The sequence below is a fragment of the Pleurodeles waltl genome, chromosome 7 (genome assembly GCF_031143425.1).
Source record: "Pleurodeles waltl isolate 20211129_DDA chromosome 7, aPleWal1.hap1.20221129, whole genome shotgun sequence".
In the NCBI taxonomy this organism is placed as follows: domain Eukaryota; kingdom Metazoa; phylum Chordata; class Amphibia; order Caudata; family Salamandridae; genus Pleurodeles; species Pleurodeles waltl.
This window is the reverse complement of record NC_090446.1, coordinates 1833153-1853136: the sequence shown is the minus strand read 5'-3', so window position 1 is coordinate 1853136 and position 19984 is coordinate 1833153.

The following is a 19984-nucleotide window of genomic DNA, read 5'->3' as shown; positions in this document are numbered from 1 at the left end:
CCTCCCTCGCGCTTTCCCGCCGCGACCTCCTGCACGCCCCCGCCCCCCAGCTCCCATTCGCCCCCAGCTGACCCCTCCCCCCCCCCTCCTACCTCTTATGGCGGCCGCTGCGCGACAGTGGTAGCGACCCTTGACCCAAGGGTAGGTCGCTCCCCCTGCCGCTGCAGCTCCTCCAAGTTCCCGAGTTCCTGTGTTCCTGAGACCCACCTAACTGTAAGTACCCCCCTCCTCCCAGCCCCTCGCCCTGCCCCGCGCCACTCACCTTCTCTCCTGCTCCTGCTTCTTTTCCTCCTCTCTGTCTCTTCCTCCTCGCTCCCCCTCTGCAATCTTCTTCTGTGTTCTTCTGTTCTTCCCTTCTGTTCTTCTGTTCTTCCCTTCTGTTCTTCTGTGTTCTTCCGGTCTTCTGTGTTCTTCTTCTCTGTTCTTCTCTGTGCTTCTGTGTTCTTCTTCTGTGTGCTTCTGTGTTCTTCTTCTGTGTTCTTCTGTGTTCTTCTGTGTTCTTCTCTGTTCTTCTCTGTTCTTCTCTGTTCTTCTCTGTTCTTCTCTGTTCTTCTCTGTTCTTCTGCTCTTCCGATCTTCTGTTCTTCTGCTCTTCCGATCTTCTGTTCTTCTGCTCTTCTGCTCTTCTGCTCTTCTGCTCTTCTGTTCTTCTGCTCTTCTGCTCTTCTGCTCTTCTGCTCTTCTGCTCTTCCGGTCTTCTGTCTTCTGTTCTCCTGTCTTCGGCTCTTCTACCTCCTCCGTCTTCTTCCCCCGAGCCTGCCCTCCTGCTCCTTCCTCATCCCCCTCCCTCACTCGCCTCCCCCTCTCTCACCCCTAGCTAACCCGTTCGCTATCTACCTCCCTCACTCCTCCTATCTTCCTATCTCTCTAGCTCCCTATCTCACTATCTAACTCCCCCACTCTCCACCTCCTCCTACCTACCTATCTGTCTATCTATCTATTTCCCTATCTATCGACTTCTCTATCTATTTTCTCTATCTATTTCTCTATCTCTCCCCCCCTCCCGCCACCCCCTCTACTACCTATCTCCCTATCCTCTCACTCTACCTCTCTCCCTCACCCACCTCTACAACCCCCCCTCCCCTATCTTCACAACCCTACTCCTATCTCTCTCCCTAATCTCCAAACCTCCTAACACTCACCCTCCTCCACCCTAAACCCCCTCCCCCAGCTCCTCTCACTCTACCTGTCCCCCCCCTCCCTCGCGCTTTCCCGCCGCGACCTCCTGCACGCCCCCGCCCCCCAGCTCCCATTCGCCCCCAGCTGACCCCTCCCCCCCCCCTCCTACCTCTTATGGCGGCCGCTGCGCGACAGTGGTAGCGACCCTTGACCCAAGGGTAGGTCGCTCCCCCTGCCGCTGCAGCTCCTCCAAGTTCCCGAGTTCCTGTGTTCCTGAGACCCACCTAACTGTAAGTACCCCCCTCCTCCCAGCCCCTCGCCCTGCCCCGCGCCACTCACCTTCTCTCCTGCTCCTGCTTCTTTTCCTCCTCTCTGTCTCTTCCTCCTCGCTCCCCCTCTGCAATCTTCTTCTGTGTTCTTCTGTTCTTCCCTTCTGTTCTTCTGTTCTTCCCTTCTGTTCTTCTGTGTTCTTCCGGTCTTCTGTGTTCTTCTTCTCTGTTCTTCTCTGTGCTTCTGTGTTCTTCTTCTGTGTGCTTCTGTGTTCTTCTTCTGTGTTCTTCTGTGTTCTTCTGTGTTCTTCTGTGTTCTTCTCTGTTCTTCTCTGTTCTTCTCTGTTCTTCTCTGTTCTTCTCTGTTCTTCTCTGTTCTTCTGCTCTTCCGATCTTCTGTTCTTCTGCTCTTCCGATCTTCTGTTCTTCTGCTCTTCTGCTCTTCTGCTCTTCTGCTCTTCTGTTCTTCTGCTCTTCTGCTCTTCTGCTCTTCTGCTCTTCTGCTCTTCCGGTCTTCTGTCTTCTGTTCTCCTGTCTTCGGCTCTTCTACCTCCTCCGTCTTCTTCCCCCGAGCCTGCCCTCCTGCTCCTTCCTCATCCCCCTCCCTCACTCGCCTCCCCCTCTCTCACCCCTAGCTAACCCGTTCGCTATCTACCTCCCTCACTCCTCCTATCTTCCTATCTCTCTAGCTCCCTATCTCACTATCTAACTCCCCCACTCTCCACCTCCTCCTACCTACCTATCTGTCTATCTATCTATTTCCCTATCTATCGACTTCTCTATCTATTTTCTCTATCTATTTCTCTATCTCTCCCCCCCTCCCGCCACCCCCTCTACTACCTATCTCCCTATCCTCTCACTCTACCTCTCTCCCTCACCCACCTCTACAACCCCCCCTCCCCTATCTTCACAACCCTACTCCTATCTCTCTCCCTAATCTCCAAACCTCCTAACACTCACCCTCCTCCACCCTAAACCCCCTCCCCCAGCTCCTCTCACTCTACCTGTCCCCCCCCTCCCTCGCGCTTTCCCGCCGCGACCTCCTGCACGCCCCCGCCCCCCAGCTCCCATTCGCCCCCAGCTGACCCCTCCCCCCCCCCTCCTACCTCTTATGGCGGCCGCTGCGCGACAGTGGTAGCGACCCTTGACCCAAGGGTAGGTCGCTCCCCCTGCCGCTGCAGCTCCTCCAAGTTCCCGAGTTCCTGTGTTCCTGAGACCCACCTAACTGTAAGTACCCCCCTCCTCCCAGCCCCTCGCCCTGCCCCGCGCCACTCACCTTCTCTCCTGCTCCTGCTTCTTTTCCTCCTCTCTGTCTCTTCCTCCTCGCTCCCCCTCTGCAATCTTCTTCTGTGTTCTTCTGTTCTTCCCTTCTGTTCTTCTGTTCTTCCCTTCTGTTCTTCTGTGTTCTTCCGGTCTTCTGTGTTCTTCTTCTCTGTTCTTCTCTGTGCTTCTGTGTTCTTCTTCTGTGTGCTTCTGTGTTCTTCTTCTGTGTTCTTCTGTGTTCTTCTGTGTTCTTCTGTGTTCTTCTGTGTTCTTCTCTGTTCTTCTCTGTTCTTCTCTGTTCTTCTCTGTTCTTCTGCTCTTCCGATCTTCTGTTCTTCTGCTCTTCCGATCTTCTGTTCTTCTGCTCTTCTGCTCTTCTGCTCTTCTGCTCTTCTGTTCTTCTGCTCTTCTGCTCTTCTGCTCTTCTGCTCTTCTGCTCTTCCGGTCTTCTGTCTTCTGTTCTCCTGTCTTCGGCTCTTCTACCTCCTCCGTCTTCTTCCCCCGAGCCTGCCCTCCTGCTCCTTCCTCATCCCCCTCCCTCACTCGCCTCCCCCTCTCTCACCCCTAGCTAACCCGTTCGCTATCTACCTCCCTCACTCCTCCTATCTTCCTATCTCTCTAGCTCCCTATCTCACTATCTAACTCCCCCACTCTCCACCTCCTCCTACCTACCTATCTGTCTATCTATCTATTTCCCTATCTATCGACTTCTCTATCTATTTTCTCTATCTATTTCTCTATCTCTCCCCCCCTCCCGCCACCCCCTCTACTACCTATCTCCCTATCCTCTCACTCTACCTCTCTCCCTCACCCACCTCTACAACCCCCCCTCCCCTATCTTCACAACCCTACTCCTATCTCTCTCCCTAATCTCCAAACCTCCTAACACTCACCCTCCTCCACCCTAAACCCCCTCCCCCAGCTCCTCTCACTCTACCTGTCCCCCCCCTCCCTCGCGCTTTCCCGCCGCGACCTCCTGCACGCCCCCGCCCCCCAGCTCCCATTCGCCCCCAGCTGACCCCTCCCCCCCCCCTCCTACCTCTTATGGCGGCCGCTGCGCGACAGTGGTAGCGACCCTTGACCCAAGGGTAGGTCGCTCCCCCTGCCGCTGCAGCTCCTCCAAGTTCCCGAGTTCCTGTGTTCCTGAGACCCACCTAACTGTAAGTACCCCCCTCCTCCCAGCCCCTCGCCCTGCCCCGCGCCACTCACCTTCTCTCCTGCTCCTGCTTCTTTTCCTCCTCTCTGTCTCTTCCTCCTCGCTCCCCCTCTGCAATCTTCTTCTGTGTTCTTCTGTTCTTCCCTTCTGTTCTTCTGTTCTTCCCTTCTGTTCTTCTGTGTTCTTCCGGTCTTCTGTGTTCTTCTTCTCTGTTCTTCTCTGTGCTTCTGTGTTCTTCTTCTGTGTGCTTCTGTGTTCTTCTTCTGTGTTCTTCTGTGTTCTTCTGTGTTCTTCTGTGTTCTTCTGTGTTCTTCTCTGTTCTTCTCTGTTCTTCTCTGTTCTTCTCTGTTCTTCTGCTCTTCCGATCTTCTGTTCTTCTGCTCTTCCGATCTTCTGTTCTTCTGCTCTTCTGCTCTTCTGCTCTTCTGCTCTTCTGTTCTTCTGCTCTTCTGCTCTTCTGCTCTTCTGCTCTTCTGCTCTTCCGGTCTTCTGTCTTCTGTTCTCCTGTCTTCGGCTCTTCTACCTCCTCCGTCTTCTTCCCCCGAGCCTGCCCTCCTGCTCCTTCCTCATCCCCCTCCCTCACTCGCCTCCCCCTCTCTCACCCCTAGCTAACCCGTTCGCTATCTACCTCCCTCACTCCTCCTATCTTCCTATCTCTCTAGCTCCCTATCTCACTATCTAACTCCCCCACTCTCCACCTCCTCCTACCTACCTATCTGTCTATCTATCTATTTCCCTATCTATCGACTTCTCTATCTATTTTCTCTATCTATTTCTCTATCTCTCCCCCCCTCCCGCCACCCCCTCTACTACCTATCTCCCTATCCTCTCACTCTACCTCTCTCCCTCACCCACCTCTACAACCCCCCTCCCCTATCTTCACAACCCTACTCCTATCTCTCTCCCTAATCTCCAAACCTCCTAACACTCACCCTCCTCCACCCTAAACCCCCTCCCCCAGCTCCTCTCACTCTACCTGTCCCCCCCCTCCCTCGCGCTTTCCCGCCGCGACCTCCTGCACGCCCCCGCCCCCCAGCTCCCATTCGCCCCCAGCTGACCCCTCCCCCCCCCCTCCTACCTCTTATGGCGGCCGCTGCGCGACAGTGGTAGCGACCCTTGACCCAAGGGTAGGTCGCTCCCCCTGCCGCTGCAGCTCCTCCAAGTTCCCGAGTTCCTGTGTTCCTGAGACCCACCTAACTGTAAGTACCCCCCTCCTCCCAGCCCCTCGCCCTGCCCCGCGCCACTCACCTTCTCTCCTGCTCCTGCTTCTTTTCCTCCTCTCTGTCTCTTCCTCCTCGCTCCCCCTCTGCAATCTTCTTCTGTGTTCTTCTGTTCTTCCCTTCTGTTCTTCTGTTCTTCCCTTCTGTTCTTCTGTGTTCTTCCGGTCTTCTGTGTTCTTCTTCTCTGTTCTTCTCTGTGCTTCTGTGTTCTTCTTCTGTGTGCTTCTGTGTTCTTCTTCTGTGTTCTTCTGTGTTCTTCTGTGTTCTTCTGTGTTCTTCTCTGTTCTTCTCTGTTCTTCTCTGTTCTTCTCTGTTCTTCTCTGTTCTTCTGCTCTTCCGATCTTCTGCTCTTCTGCTCTTCTGCTCTTCTGTTCTTCTGCTCTTCTGCTCTTCTGCTCTTCTGCTCTTCTGCTCTTCCGGTCTTCTGTCTTCTGTTCTCCTGTCTTCGGCTCTTCTACCTCCTCCGTCTTCTTCCCCCGAGCCTGCCCTCCTGCTCCTTCCTCATCCCCCTCCCTCACTCGCCTCCCCCTCTCTCACCCCTAGCTAACCCGTTCGCTATCTACCTCCCTCACTCCTCCTATCTTCCTATCTCTCTAGCTCCCTATCTCACTATCTAACTCCCCCACTCTCCACCTCCTCCTACCTACCTATCTGTCTATCTATCTATTTCCCTATCTATCGACTTCTCTATCTATTTTCTCTATCTATTTCTCTATCTCTCCCCCCCTCCCGCCACCCCCTCTACTACCTATCTCCCTATCCTCTCACTCTACCTCTCTCCCTCACCCACCTCTACAACCCCCCCTCCCCTATCTTCACAACCCTACTCCTATCTCTCTCCCTAATCTCCAAACCTCCTAACACTCACCCTCCTCCACCCTAAACCCCCTCCCCCAGCTCCTCTCACTCTACCTGTCCCCCCCCTCCCTCGCGCTTTCCCGCCGCGACCTCCTGCACGCCCCCGCCCCCCAGCTCCCATTCGCCCCCAGCTGACCCCTCCCCCCCCCCTCCTACCTCTTATGGCGGCCGCTGCGCGACAGTGGTAGCGACCCTTGACCCAAGGGTAGGTCGCTCCCCCTGCCGCTGCAGCTCCTCCAAGTTCCCGAGTTCCTGTGTTCCTGAGACCCACCTAACTGTAAGTACCCCCCTCCTCCCAGCCCCTCGCCCTGCCCCGCGCCACTCACCTTCTCTCCTGCTCCTGCTTCTTTTCCTCCTCTCTGTCTCTTCCTCCTCGCTCCCCCTCTGCAATCTTCTTCTGTGTTCTTCTGTTCTTCCCTTCTGTTCTTCTGTTCTTCCCTTCTGTTCTTCTGTGTTCTTCCGGTCTTCTGTGTTCTTCTTCTCTGTTCTTCTCTGTGCTTCTGTGTTCTTCTTCTGTGTGCTTCTGTGTTCTTCTTCTGTGTTCTTCTGTGTTCTTCTGTGTTCTTCTGTGTTCTTCTCTGTTCTTCTCTGTTCTTCTCTGTTCTTCTCTGTTCTTCTCTGTTCTTCTGCTCTTCCGATCTTCTGTTCTTCTGCTCTTCCGATCTTCTGCTCTTCTGCTCTTCTGCTCTTCTGCTCTTCTGCTCTTCTGTTCTTCTGCTCTTCTGCTCTTCTGCTCTTCTGCTCTTCTGCTCTTCCGGTCTTCTGTCTTCTGTTCTCCTGTCTTCGGCTCTTCTACCTCCTCCGTCTTCTTCCCCCGAGCCTGCCCTCCTGCTCCTTCCTCATCCCCCTCCCTCACTCGCCTCCCCCTCTCTCACCCCTAGCTAACCCGTTCGCTATCTACCTCCCTCACTCCTCCTATCTTCCTATCTCTCTAGCTCCCTATCTCACTATCTAACTCCCCCACTCTCCACCTCCTCCTACCTACCTATCTGTCTATCTATCTATTTCCCTATCTATCGACTTCTCTATCTATTTTCTCTATCTATTTCTCTATCTCTCCCCCCCTCCCGCCACCCCCTCTACTACCTATCTCCCTATCCTCTCACTCTACCTCTCTCCCTCACCCACCTCTACAACCCCCCCTCCCCTATCTTCACAACCCTACTCCTATCTCTCTCCCTAATCTCCAAACCTCCTAACACTCACCCTCCTCCACCCTAAACCCCCTCCCCCAGCTCCTCTCACTCTACCTGTCCCCCCCCTCCCTCGCGCTTTCCCGCCGCGACCTCCTGCACGCCCCCGCCCCCCAGCTCCCATTCGCCCCCAGCTGACCCCTCCCCCCCCCCTCCTACCTCTTATGGCGGCCGCTGCGCGACAGTGGTAGCGACCCTTGACCCAAGGGTAGGTCGCTCCCCCTGCCGCTGCAGCTCCTCCAAGTTCCCGAGTTCCTGTGTTCCTGAGACCCACCTAACTGTAAGTACCCCCCTCCTCCCAGCCCCTCGCCCTGCCCCGCGCCACTCACCTTCTCTCCTGCTCCTGCTTCTTTTCCTCCTCTCTGTCTCTTCCTCCTCGCTCCCCCTCTGCAATCTTCTTCTGTGTTCTTCTGTTCTTCCCTTCTGTTCTTCTGTTCTTCCCTTCTGTTCTTCTGTGTTCTTCCGGTCTTCTGTGTTCTTCTTCTCTGTTCTTCTCTGTGCTTCTGTGTTCTTCTTCTGTGTTCTTCTGTGTTCTTCTGTGTTCTTCTGTGTTCTTCTCTGTTCTTCTCTGTTCTTCTCTGTTCTTCTCTGTTCTTCCGATCTTCTGTTCTTCTGCTCTTCTGCTCTTCTGCTCTTCTGCTCTTCTGCTCTTCTGCTCTTCTGCTCTTCTGTTCTTCTGTCTTCTGTTCTCCTGTCTTCGGCTCTTCTACCTCCTCCGTCTTCTTCCCCCGAGCCTGCCCTCCTGCTCCTTCCTCATCCCCCTCCCTCACTCGCCTCCCCCTCTCTCACCCCTAGCTAACCCGTTCGCTATCTACCTCCCTCACTCCTCCTATCTTCCTATCTCTCTAGCTCCCTATCTCACTATCTAACTCCCCCACTCTCCACCTCCTCCTACCTACCTATCTGTCTATCTATCTATTTCCCTATCTATCGACTTCTCTATCTATTTTCTCTATCTATTTCTCTATCTCTCCCCCCCTCCCGCCACCCCCTCTACTACCTATCTCCCTATCCTCTCACTCTACCTCTCTCCCTCACCCACCTCTACAACCCCCCCTCCCCTATCTTCACAACCCTACTCCTATCTCTCTCCCTAATCTCCAAACCTCCTAACACTCACCCTCCTCCACCCTAAACCCCCTCCCCCAGCTCCTCTCACTCTACCTGTCCCCCCCCTCCCTCGCGCTTTCCCGCCGCGACCTCCTGCACGCCCCCGCCCCCCAGCTCCCATTCGCCCCCAGCTGACCCCTCCCCCCCCTCCTACCTCTTATGGCGGCCGCTGCGCGTCTGCGCAGCGGGCGCGCGCAGCGGGCACGCCGCTGGCGCGCTGGAGGCGCGCCAGAGGCAAGCCCGTCTGCGCCCGTCCGCGCCTGGCCCGCGCCCAGCGCCACGACCCCTGGTCCCCAGCTCCCCCAAGCCCCGCTGATCCGCTACGACCCCACCACTCTCCACGCCCTCAACCCAGGGCGCTCCAAAACCTGCTTCCTAGCTCACCCCAAACGCACCCATGGACCCTTCGCCTGCAACTCCTGCAAACGCATCTTCCACCACGCAACTACCACGACCACAAGCCCACGCGCCATCAACCACCTCAAGTGCATCCTGATCAACGCTCGTTCCGTCCACAAGCACGCCGTTGAACTTTGGGACCTCCTGGACTCCACAGCCCCGGACGTCGCCTTCATCACGGAGACATGGATGAACGCCTCCTCTGCTCCAGACATCGCTACCCGCCATCCCCGAAGGCTACAAGATCTCCAGAAAAGACCGCACCAACCAAGTAGGAGGAGGTGTCGCCATCATCTTCAAAGACTCCATCAGCGTCACCACCTCCACCGAAGACCCCCCCCTCGCCGCTGAACACCTGCATTTTCAGATTCGCACCGACCCAAGGACCACCCTCAGAGGATCCCTCGTCTACCGTCCTCCCGGACCTCGCGCCTCTTTCAGCGACGCCATCGCCGACTTCATCTCCCCGCACGCCCTCGCCTCACCGGACTACATCCTCCTAGGCGACCTCAACTTCCATCTGGAACAAAACAACGACCCCAACACCACCACCCTGCTCGACAACCTCGCCAACCTCGGCCTCAAACAACTGGTGAACACCGCCACCCACATCGCCGGACACACGCTCGACCCTATCTTCTCCGCCAGCAAACACGTCTTCTTCAGCCACACCTCTGCCCTACACTGGACCGACCACAGCTGCGTCCACTTCACATTCCGACGCGAGACCTCCCACCTCCGCACTCAACCCATCCCTCGTCGACAGTGGAACAAGATCCCTGAAGAGCAACTCTTCTCCGCTCTCGCCGCCAACCAACCCACCCTCACCACCGACCCCAACGACGCAGCTCTCAACCTCACAAACTGGATCTCCAACTGCGCTGACAACCTTGCTCCCCTCAAACGCACGCATCGACAGACCAACACCAAAAAACCTCTGTGGTTCTCTGACACCCTCAAAGAATCAAAGAAAACTTGTCGTGCCCTTGAGAAGGCCTGGCGCAAGGACCACACCGCTGACAACATGACCGCCCTCAAGAACGCTACACGCGAACACCACCACCTGATCCGCACTGCCAAAAGGAACTTTTTCACCGACAGACTAGACAAAAACAGCCACAACAGCAGAGAACTCTTCAGCATCGTCAAAGAGTTCTCCAACCCCAGCGCCAGCGCCAACGCCGTCACGCCCTCACAGGATTTGTGCGAATCCCTCGCCACTTTCTTCCATCGCAAGATCAGCGACCTCCACGACAGCTTCGGACACCAGACCCAACCATACACCACTGAACCCGCTTCCCCGGACATCACCCTCAACAACTGGACCCACATCAACACGGAAGAAACCAAATCCATCATGAACTCTATCCACTCCGGCGCCCCTTCGGACCCCTGCCCGCACTTCATCTTTAACAAAGCCGACGACATCATCGCCCCGCACCTCCAGACCGTCATCAACTCTTCTTTTTCTTCTGCTACCTTCCCCGAATGCTGGAAGCACGCTGAAGTCAACGCCCTACTAAAGAAACCTACGGCTGACCCAAGCGACCTGAAAAACTTCCGCCCCATCTCTCTTCTACCTTTCCCAGCCAAGGTAATAGAAAAGACCGTCAACAAACAGCTGACCACCTTCCTGGAAGACAACAACCTGCTCGACCCTTCACAAACCGGATTCCGAACCAACCACAGCACGGAAACCGCCCTCATCTCAGTCACAGACGACATCAGAACCCTGATGGACAACGGTGAAACAGTCGCCCTCATTCTCCTCGACCTCTCGGCTGCCTTTGACACCGTCTGTCACCGCACCCTAATCACCCGCCTACGCTCCACCGGGATCCAAGGCCAGGCCCTGGACTGGATCGCCTCCTTCCTCGCTAACCGCTCCCAAAGAGTTTACCTCCCTCCGTTTCGCTCAGAACCCACCAAGATCATCTGCGGCGTACCTCAAGGCTCATCGCTCAGCCCGACACTCTTCAATGTCTACATGAGCCCCCTCGCCGACATCGTACGCAAGCACGACATCATCATCACCTCCTACGCCGACGACACCCAACTTGTACTCTCCCTCACCAAGGACCCCGCCAGCGCCAAGACCAACCTACAAGAGGGTATGAAGGACGTCGCAGATTGGATGAGGCTCAGCCGCCTAAAGCTGAACTCTGAAAAAACGGAAGTCCTCATCCTCGGCAACACCCCGTCCGCCTGGGACGACTCCTGGTGGCCCACGGCCCTCGGCACCGCACCGACCCCCGCAGACCACGCCCGCAACCTCGGCTTCATCTTGGACCCTCTTCTCACCATGACCAAGCAAGTCAACGCCGTGTCCTCCGCCTGCTTCCTCACTCTCCGCATGCTCCGCAAGATCTTCCGCTGGATCCCCGCCGACACCAGAAAAACCGTGACCCACGCCCTTGTCACGAGTCGCCTGGACTACGGCAACACCCTCTACGCCGGGACCACCGCCAAACTCCAAAACCGCCTGCAACGCATCCAAAACGCCTCGGCCCACCTCATCCTCGACGTACCCCGCAGCAGCCACATCTCCGCACACCTGAGACACCTGCACTGGCTCCCAGTCAGCAAAAGGATCACCTTCCGTCTTCTCACCCACGCACACAAAGCCCTCCACAACAAGGGACCGGAATACCTCAACAGACGCCTCAGCTTCTACGTCCCCACCCGCCCCCTCCGCTCCGCTGGCCTCGCACTTGCTGCCGTCCCTCGCACCCGCCGCTCCACGGCGGGTGGGAGATCTTTCTCCTTCCTGGCGGCCAAGACCTGGAACTCCCTCCCCACCAGCCTCAGGACCACCCAGGACCACTCCGCTTTCCGGAGACTCCTAAAGACTTGGCTGTTCGAGCAGCGATAACCCCCCCTTTCCCCCCTAGCGCCTTGAGACCCGCACGGGTGAGTAGCGCGCTTTATAAATGTTAATGATTTGATTTGATTTGGCCACTCAGAGCAGTCCAGTGTGCCAGCAGCACCTCTGTTTCCAAGATGGCAGAGGTCTGCAGCACACTGGAGGAGCTCTGGACACCTCCCAGGGGAGGTTCAGGTCAGGGGAGTGGTCACTCCCCTTTCCTTTGTCCAGTTTCGCGCCAGAGCAGGGGCTAAGGGGTCCCTGAACCGGTGTAGACTGGCTTATGCAGAATTGGGCACATCTGTGCCCAACAAAGCATTTCCAGAGGCTGGGGGAGGCTACTCCTCCCCTGCCTTCACACCATTTTCCAAAGGGAGAGGGTGTTACACCCTCTCTCAGAGGAAGTTCTTTGTTCTGCCATCCTGGGCCAGGCCTGGCTGGACCCCAGGAGGGCAGATGCCTGTCTGAGGGGTTGGCAGCAGCAGCAGCTGCAGTGAAACCCCAGGAAGGGCAGTTTGGCAGTACCAGGGTCTGTGCTACAGACCACTGGGATCATGGGATTGTGCCAACTATGCCAGGATGGCATAGAGGGGGCAATTCCATGATCATAGACATGTTACATGGCCATATTCGGAGTTACCATTGTGAAGCTACATATAGGTAGTGATCTATATGTAGTGCACGCGTGTAATGGTGTCCCCGCACTCACAAAGTTCAGGGAATTGGCTCTGAACAATGTGGGGGCACTTTGGCTAGTGCCAGGGTGCCCTCACACTAAGTAACTTTGCACCTAACCTTTACCAGGTAAAGGTTAGACATATAGGTGACTTATAAGTTACTTAAGTGCAGTGTAAAATGGCTGTGAAATAACGTGGACGTTATTTCACTCAGGCTGCAGTGGCAGGCCTGTGTAAGAATTGTCATAGCTCCCTATGGGTGGCAAAAGAAATGCTGCAGCCCATAGGGATCTCCTGGAACCCCAATACCCTGGGTACCTCAGTACCATATACTAGGGAATTATAAGGGTGTTCCAGTAAGCCAATGTAAATTGGTAAAATTGGTCACTAGCCTGTTAGTGACAATTTAAAAGAAATGAGAGAGCATAACCACTGAGGTTCTGATTAGCAGAGCCTCAGTGAGACAGTTAGGCACCATACAGGGAACACATACATATAGGCCACAAACTTATGAGCACTGGGGTCCTGACTAGCAGGGTCCCAGTGACACATAACAAACACACTGAAAACATAGGGTTTTCACTTTGAGCACTGGGCCCTGGCTAGCAGGATCCCAGTGAGACAGTGAAAACACCCTGACATACACTCACAAACAGGCCAAAAGTGGGGGTAACAAGGCTAGAAAGAGGCTACTTTCTCACAGTAACATTTACCCGTGGGTGTAATGTTTTGTTATATTTAAGCTGCTTAATTTGCTAAAACACTATAGGTATCAAAGTATGAGAGCAGTTCTATCAGTTAAGCAAATGTGGGAATATATGATTTTATGACTTCACTTATTTATAAAATGCAAAACCAGTCTGGGTAAATACTGATATGATGGGAATAATAAATATGGATAAAGAAAGAGAGAAATTTTGAGGAAATAAACACCATAAAACCTGGAGCCCTAATAGTGTTACCCACAGTTTTCCTTTGAAACCTTTAGCCGAGCTACAGCAAAATTAGCCTTTTTGGGGGCATGTTTGACATTTGGGGCACACGTATGAACGTAATAGTTTGCGATTACCAAATAGTGAATCTTAGCAATTCATTATTTGGTAATCTCAGACACCAATGTACAAATGTGCCTGACACATTTAGCGATTCTCAGTGGGTTGCAAATAGACCTACCTCATGAATATTAATGAGGTAGGTGTTGGCTTGCGACCCGTTGGGAATAGCTAAAATTACAGGGATGGTGGCCTGCTAGGGTCAGCAGACCGCCATGTCTGTAATTGCTTTTCAATAAAATAATCTCTTTTTTAAAATGCAGCCTGTTTTCCTTAAAGGAAAACTGGATGCGTTTGTAAAAAAATAAAATAAATGTTTTGTTTTCATTTTTAGGTCTCGCATAGTCAGCGCGCGCACTGTCTCTTTGAGACATTTTGCTCTCTATCAGTGGGGCTGTAGCACACCCATTTAGTTACTATTGGTTCTCTTCATTCTCACTCTGATTTACTATGTCTTTATTGATCAGATGCCCGAGGCTCTCTTTTTTGTGGGTTTGTCCCTTGTCTGGAGCACGGATGCACTTCTTGTGTCCCACCACTGTTTTTTCATTGAGGCTCTTGTTTCCTCTTTCAGTTCCATCACTCGTTCAGTGTGTGTCTTACTCGGCTGGCTCTGCTGTGTACTTCTACCTCAGTGTTTCTGGCCCCCTCCAGCCCTCCTCAGGTGGCGGCACCCACCCACTCCTCTTTCCCCAGTATGTTGTTGCCCGTCCCCACCCTCACTCTTTGTCGTAGCCTGCGCTTCCCCATCGCAGCTCTTGTAAGTCACGCAGTGTAACTTATACATGAGGTTTCTTCTGCTACAGATTGTAAAGACTTTAGTAGAAAACAGTGTGTTTGGTGCACTTCATCGAATGTTGCATGATGTGCTTCGTCCACACCAACTGGCATTTGTATAAAGCGCTCCAATACCTCCTGCTCAAGTTTGTGCTATACAAATGTACAAACAGATATGAATAAAAAGGTTGTGGGGTCCGGATTCACGGAGGGTCTTCAGCCCTGCTGTGTCCTTCGAAGGATGGGTCTGCAGTCTGCACTTCTCATGGGCGCTTCTGTTGCTGTTTGTGTTCAGCAGAATCATTGGTCACTGGGCCCGACTCTTTGTTTTCAGCACTATGCTAATGGGATGAACATACCGTTTTTGGGGCCTGCACAAATGAAGGCTGGCAGAGGTGTGGGACGGCACCTAAGGCCCTTCTGCAGCTGTGCACCAGCAGCCAACCACACCCGGTTCACATCTGTGCCCCCTGGGCCCTGCCTCATTGCAGGAAAGCCTTTGGCAGTGTGGGGGGTTGAACAACAGTCTCTCAGTATCTTCTATGCGGCTTGGTCATGAGTCGTGCTGATTTCTAAAAACCACACGGTGCTGTCCCAACGAGTCTCATTTAACTGCCTTCAGAGAGAGGACAGGCTAATGTCACCGCAGCAGAGGCATGAACCAGCTGAGCTGCCTAGTGAGCTGGAATAAGTTGAATCTCTGCTCCCTCTTCTTCTGAGTGGGGAGCAGCAGTGCGGGTGGGCGAGGGGGTGGCGGGCACATACCTCACAGCCCTCTCCTAACCCTAACCCTCTTACTGCACCCCCACCTCTGCCACCTCCAGCAGCTGATGGGCATCGAAGGCTCTTCTGGGGCTGGTCTCGCAGTGTCACCACCCAAGACTGCCAGTACTCAGGACTAACTCGTGCTTCCAATAACACCAGCACCAGGGATGTCTCAGTGAGGGCACAACTCAAGTGCACTAACGCCTCGACCTCTGAAGGGTGAAGGGCGGAGTCTGGCTTGAACATTCAGCTTCTAAATATTCTAAATAGCTGTGGCGGGTGCAGAGCTCCTGAGCCATTATACTAATAGCGATTGGCGGACTCGGCATCTGGCCTTGGTGTGTCTCACTTACCTGAGAGACAGCTCTGCTGTTCACTGCCTCTGTCTCAACTACTTGTGACAGCAGCTAAACTGGGGCATAGAGGGCGAGCATGCCCCCTCACTGTTTCTATTCCCCCTCCCACGTTTATTCTCTCCCCCCCAACAGTCAGAAGATTAAAAGGCGCTATAACGGAGCCCGTGCTGCCTGCTTCATAGCGCTTTTTATACCTTCTTGTTCTACACCCAGTCTCCCATTTTCCACCCACCCAGTTGCCAAAGCATATAGTTTGCCCAAAGGCGAGACTGATTGGCTGCAGTGGGGCCCGGGGCCTGGATCCTGCCAGTACGTTAGTAGTGTGAGACAGTGCCAGGGTGGGCTGTGATCACCTCTAGCAATGGGCACCAGGTAAGAGATGACCTCTTTAGTAACCGCACTGGGATCAAATGCCGGAAGTGCGGATTTTAAAGTTTAGAAACGTCATTGTTGCCCCCCGAGCACTCTGGTGTGCATTTCCATGAGAGGGGTCCAGTTGTGCTCCGTGTATGCTTCTTGGAGTATCACTTGCAGCAGGTCCTCGTTCCTTGCTCCAGGGTTTCGAGACCACACGAGTGATTAAGGTGCCAGGGGGTCCTGAGCCCAGGCCAGGCATGTGGCCAGACTCGCGAAGATGGCGCAGAGAGGGGCGCTGCCAAGGGTTATCATGGATGTGGCTGCTCTGCTTGCCAAGCGTCCGCATGTCTGCCAGTAGCTGACATACTGACACCTCGGGTGTGACACTGGGATGGTTTGAGATTCCAGTTAGTGAGTGCGTGATCCGTTGTGATTCTGAGGGAAGGCCCTTCTGCTGCTTTCACACACTTTCTATTGGCCCAGAGGCTGGCGCTGCCCTGTCTGGGGGTGGCCCATCTAACCTTCTTGTACTGTTGAATTTGGCTTTGCAGGACCCTCTTGCTGCTGCCTCGGCGAGGGTCTTGCCCTTCACGGTGTGGGCCACAGGTTGTCCCGACTACAACACCCTTCAAAAAGGAGGGCCCATCTCATGAAGGAAGGAATCCAGCTCTTTGGTAAATTAGTGGTTTGAGTAGTTATCAGATTGTCCTGTGGCCCCCCTTCCTCCCGCCGCCATCATCTGTTCTTTAATAGCCGACTGGGAATGGCGAAACATGGGTGGGCTACCTGACATGCAGACCATGACGCTGCGCGCCGACCACACCTGTGGGACTTGGTTCCCCCAGGGAAGTGACTGGCCGAGGCCAGCGAGGATCCACCTCTGCTTGCGAAGGATGGCCCTTCCACTCACTAGGTCCTCCTGGCGTTAGAAGTGCACACTGAGGTGGAGTGGGGTACCAGGAGCACATCCTCAGCTTCAGCCGAAACGCTTCCTCTGGGTCCTACCTGGAGCGAGTCGTCAAGAACCAGAGATAGCCTTGACCTGATGTTGGGCAATCTAATGCAGAAGAACCTTAGATGATCGCACTGGCAGCTGATGCTGGCAGAAGCTTCTCCAGTAACTACTGAAGCTTCGGGAGTATCTCGCCCTGAAGAAGGCCTTTCAGCGCTCCGGAGCCAGAGCCGCACGTCTCGTCTATAGATGTGGCCTAAGATTGGCGTTACCAAAATGAACAATGGGCAACTTTTCATTTACCCCAGAGAGTGGCAATTTGTATGTATTTTAATGCTGTTTCTGACGGTCTTGCAGTAATTCATGGGCCTCCGCCCCCACTTCTTCAGGGTCCTCTTTAGCTGCTCATTCCTTCAGATCCTTCTTGGGGACCCTCACTTTCACAGACACTGTTTCTTCTCTCTGCACCTCTGCTCCTTCGGTCTGCGCTTCGAGAAGGTGTCTATGACAGTCTGACATTGTAGAAAAGGCACCAGATCAAACTAGAAGTAAAAAAACAGCCAAAGGCCGAATCAAAACCTTCAAAAACACTCCTGTGAAAACAATGAATAACATACTTAACATTCCGGTTTAACTGAAGAAAAAGTGGATTTCTGAGGTGACAGCACTTGTGCAAATCTTTCTCTCAGAACTCTAAAGCCATCAGAGGGTTTTCTAATCTGGTCAGATCTCTTTGGGGATAGTTGGGCAGAATATTTTCATTTGAATTGGTGCACCATTTTTTAGGGCTTTGAGATGGTGATTTTGAGAGGGAGGTGTTGTTTCTGACTCTGATGGATTACAAGCGTTGCTTGGTTTTGTTTGGGCTCCCTGGCACCTGTTTTCATAAAGGTTGACAACGAGTGTTGAAGGCGGGTTGATCACTAGAAAGATTGATGGAAATTGAATCCGTGAGCGAGGGATCACTGCAGAGTCTCTGTTGGATTGTTAGTGATTGTGGTATTTGGGAACCCGATAATACCCATTTCACCAGCGATGCGAGCCCAGTCTCACCAAGCCTATGTAGTTCTTAGTGTTGTAAGTTGAGCCCCTGAAGCATTGAAACTACGCATGTGGATGCTTCTGGGAAGAAGGATCCTCATTGGATTCCGGAGGCGAAGACATTGGAATTAGCATCCAACCCTCCAGCTAAGAGTGATAAACCCAACTCTGTGCCGTCACCTGGACGATAGCAGGGTGGAGCACCCCAATATTCTGATTGAAGGAAGTTCATTAAACAATTTGATGTCAAGGGTGTTGAGCACATGTGAATGTAGTCCTGTCAGTGCTTGTTTTCTGCCTGAGAAGCTAGAGGTGTGGGCCAACCCTCGAGAGCAGGTCTGGTGTCCACAGGTACTCTGAGCCGAGCCCCATTAGCGGAGGTGCATCACGCTAACACATCAGCACACTGTGGCCTGTATCTTTTCCAGGATATTCCGGGCTCAGCTTCAGATATGCAGCTCTTCAAGTTTGCTTACAGGCACTGAAGATCTGAAGAGAGGACAAGTGCAGGTCAGATCCGAGGGGTCCAACTGAAGGAGGAATTACTGGACCGTCCTGCCGGAGAAGCTGATCATGGAAGGAGCTGCCATAACCGACCCTGCGCGTTGCCCATCTGAGAGAGAGTCGCTAACCTATTTGTAAGACTCAAAAATAATTTATACAATTTCTAATAATGGCATTTCTCTAAATGATGCTGTGCTGTTCGTAAGGCCAGGTCATCTTGTGCGAGGACAGAGATGCGACATTGACAATTCCTCTGCGGATAATCTGGAAATGCATCACTTGCAGAATCTAGTTCCAGCTGTTCATAAAATTACACGTGAATCCCAGCAGGACTGGATTAATTGCCTGCAGGTCCACGCGAGGACAAGGAGAAAACTTCTTAGAAGATGTTAAGATATGCAAGGTCCGCTTTGGGCAGGTGTACTATATGTTAGTCCGAGGAGCGCTAAGAAGTTTATCGAAGAAGTTGTGGACTTCCGCCCTGGATAAGCCCCCGTTTCTAGGTGATCTTAAGCATGTAGACACTGGCCCCCTGCAAAGCATCCACACACATAAGACACTTTATGAACCCTCCTGGCAGCGCAGGCAGTGGGTTTGCTGACGAGCATTGATTTACAAAGTGGACCAGAGCGAGCTCACATCTGGAGCGTGTGACTATGAAGTCCTGCAGAAGATCCTAAAATACTGAAACGTGTTTACAGAAGCTGTCTTTGGACACTGCTGGAGACGTAGATGCTGTTTCTAGATCTAGTGGCCTTTGGAAGGGAAAGCTGTGGGGGGATGGCATTGTACCGTGTGATAATATCGTGGCATTGTTCCGTGTGATAATATCGGGGCATTGTACCGTGTGATCATATCGGGGCATTGTACCGTGTGATAATATCGTGACATTGTACCGTGTGATAATATCGGGGCATTGTACCGTGTGATAATATCGGGGCATTGTACCGTGTGATAATATCGGGGCATTGTACCGTGTGATAATATCGTGGTATTGTACCGTGTGATAATATCGGGGCATTGTACCGTGTGATAATATCGGGGCATTGTACCGTGTGATAATATCGGGGCATTGTACCGTGTGATAATATCGGGGCATTGTACCGTGTGGTAATATCGTGGCATTGTGTGATAATATCGTGGCATTGTACCGTGTGATAATATCGTGGCATTGCACCGTGTGATAATATCGTAGCATTGCACCGTGTGATAATATTGGGGCATTGTACCGTGTGATAATATCGGGGCATTGTACCGTGTGATAATATCGTGGCATTGTACCGTGTGATAATATCGGGGCCATTAAATGCATTTGGGCTTTATTTTGTGAGATTAATTCCACTGTGATCCATTTTGGGTCCTTGTATTCTTTGTTTTTGATTTTACATTTTTTAATAAAATGGTTTCAAACTGTTGTTAACCTTATTTATAGAAATGCCCCCTTTAGTCCCCTTCTTTACAATTACTTGTGGTGGCCACCCCTCTAGCACATTTGTATCCTCCTCTTTTAATCTGCTCCATACATCTTCGTTCCTTCGCCCGCCGCTCTTTACCTTACCTGCCCCTTGTTGATGTTTTTGTCCCAATATATTTTCTAGAGTCCCCTCTCTACCTTTCAAATCTTTTGGTCTGAGTTGTATTTTTTTGTTGTATGTTACCGCAAATCTTTTTTCATTTATTTTATATTACTCATTGGTCTGACCAACCAGTAGAAGGGGCACCAGGTCGAGTCGATCTGACTAATTCACAATTTACGCAACTGTTGCTAAAACAAGACACTGAAGAGGCAAAATGGATCTGAATTTTACTAACACGTCACGTCTCTTCCTGTGCGTACAGGAACCGTGCGCACCTTTGGTGCTGGCTTTTTGATTTTTGTTCATGCCACACAGTAATCCCGTGTGCACGTTGTTATATTGATTTGTATAGCACACTAATCACCTGAGAGGGTATCGAGGCACTTGGGCAGGTGTGTAGCTTTGTGATCCTCAAGGTGCTCACACGAAGAGCCAGGTCTTCAGCTTCTTGCAGAACTCAAGGATTGAGGAGGAGG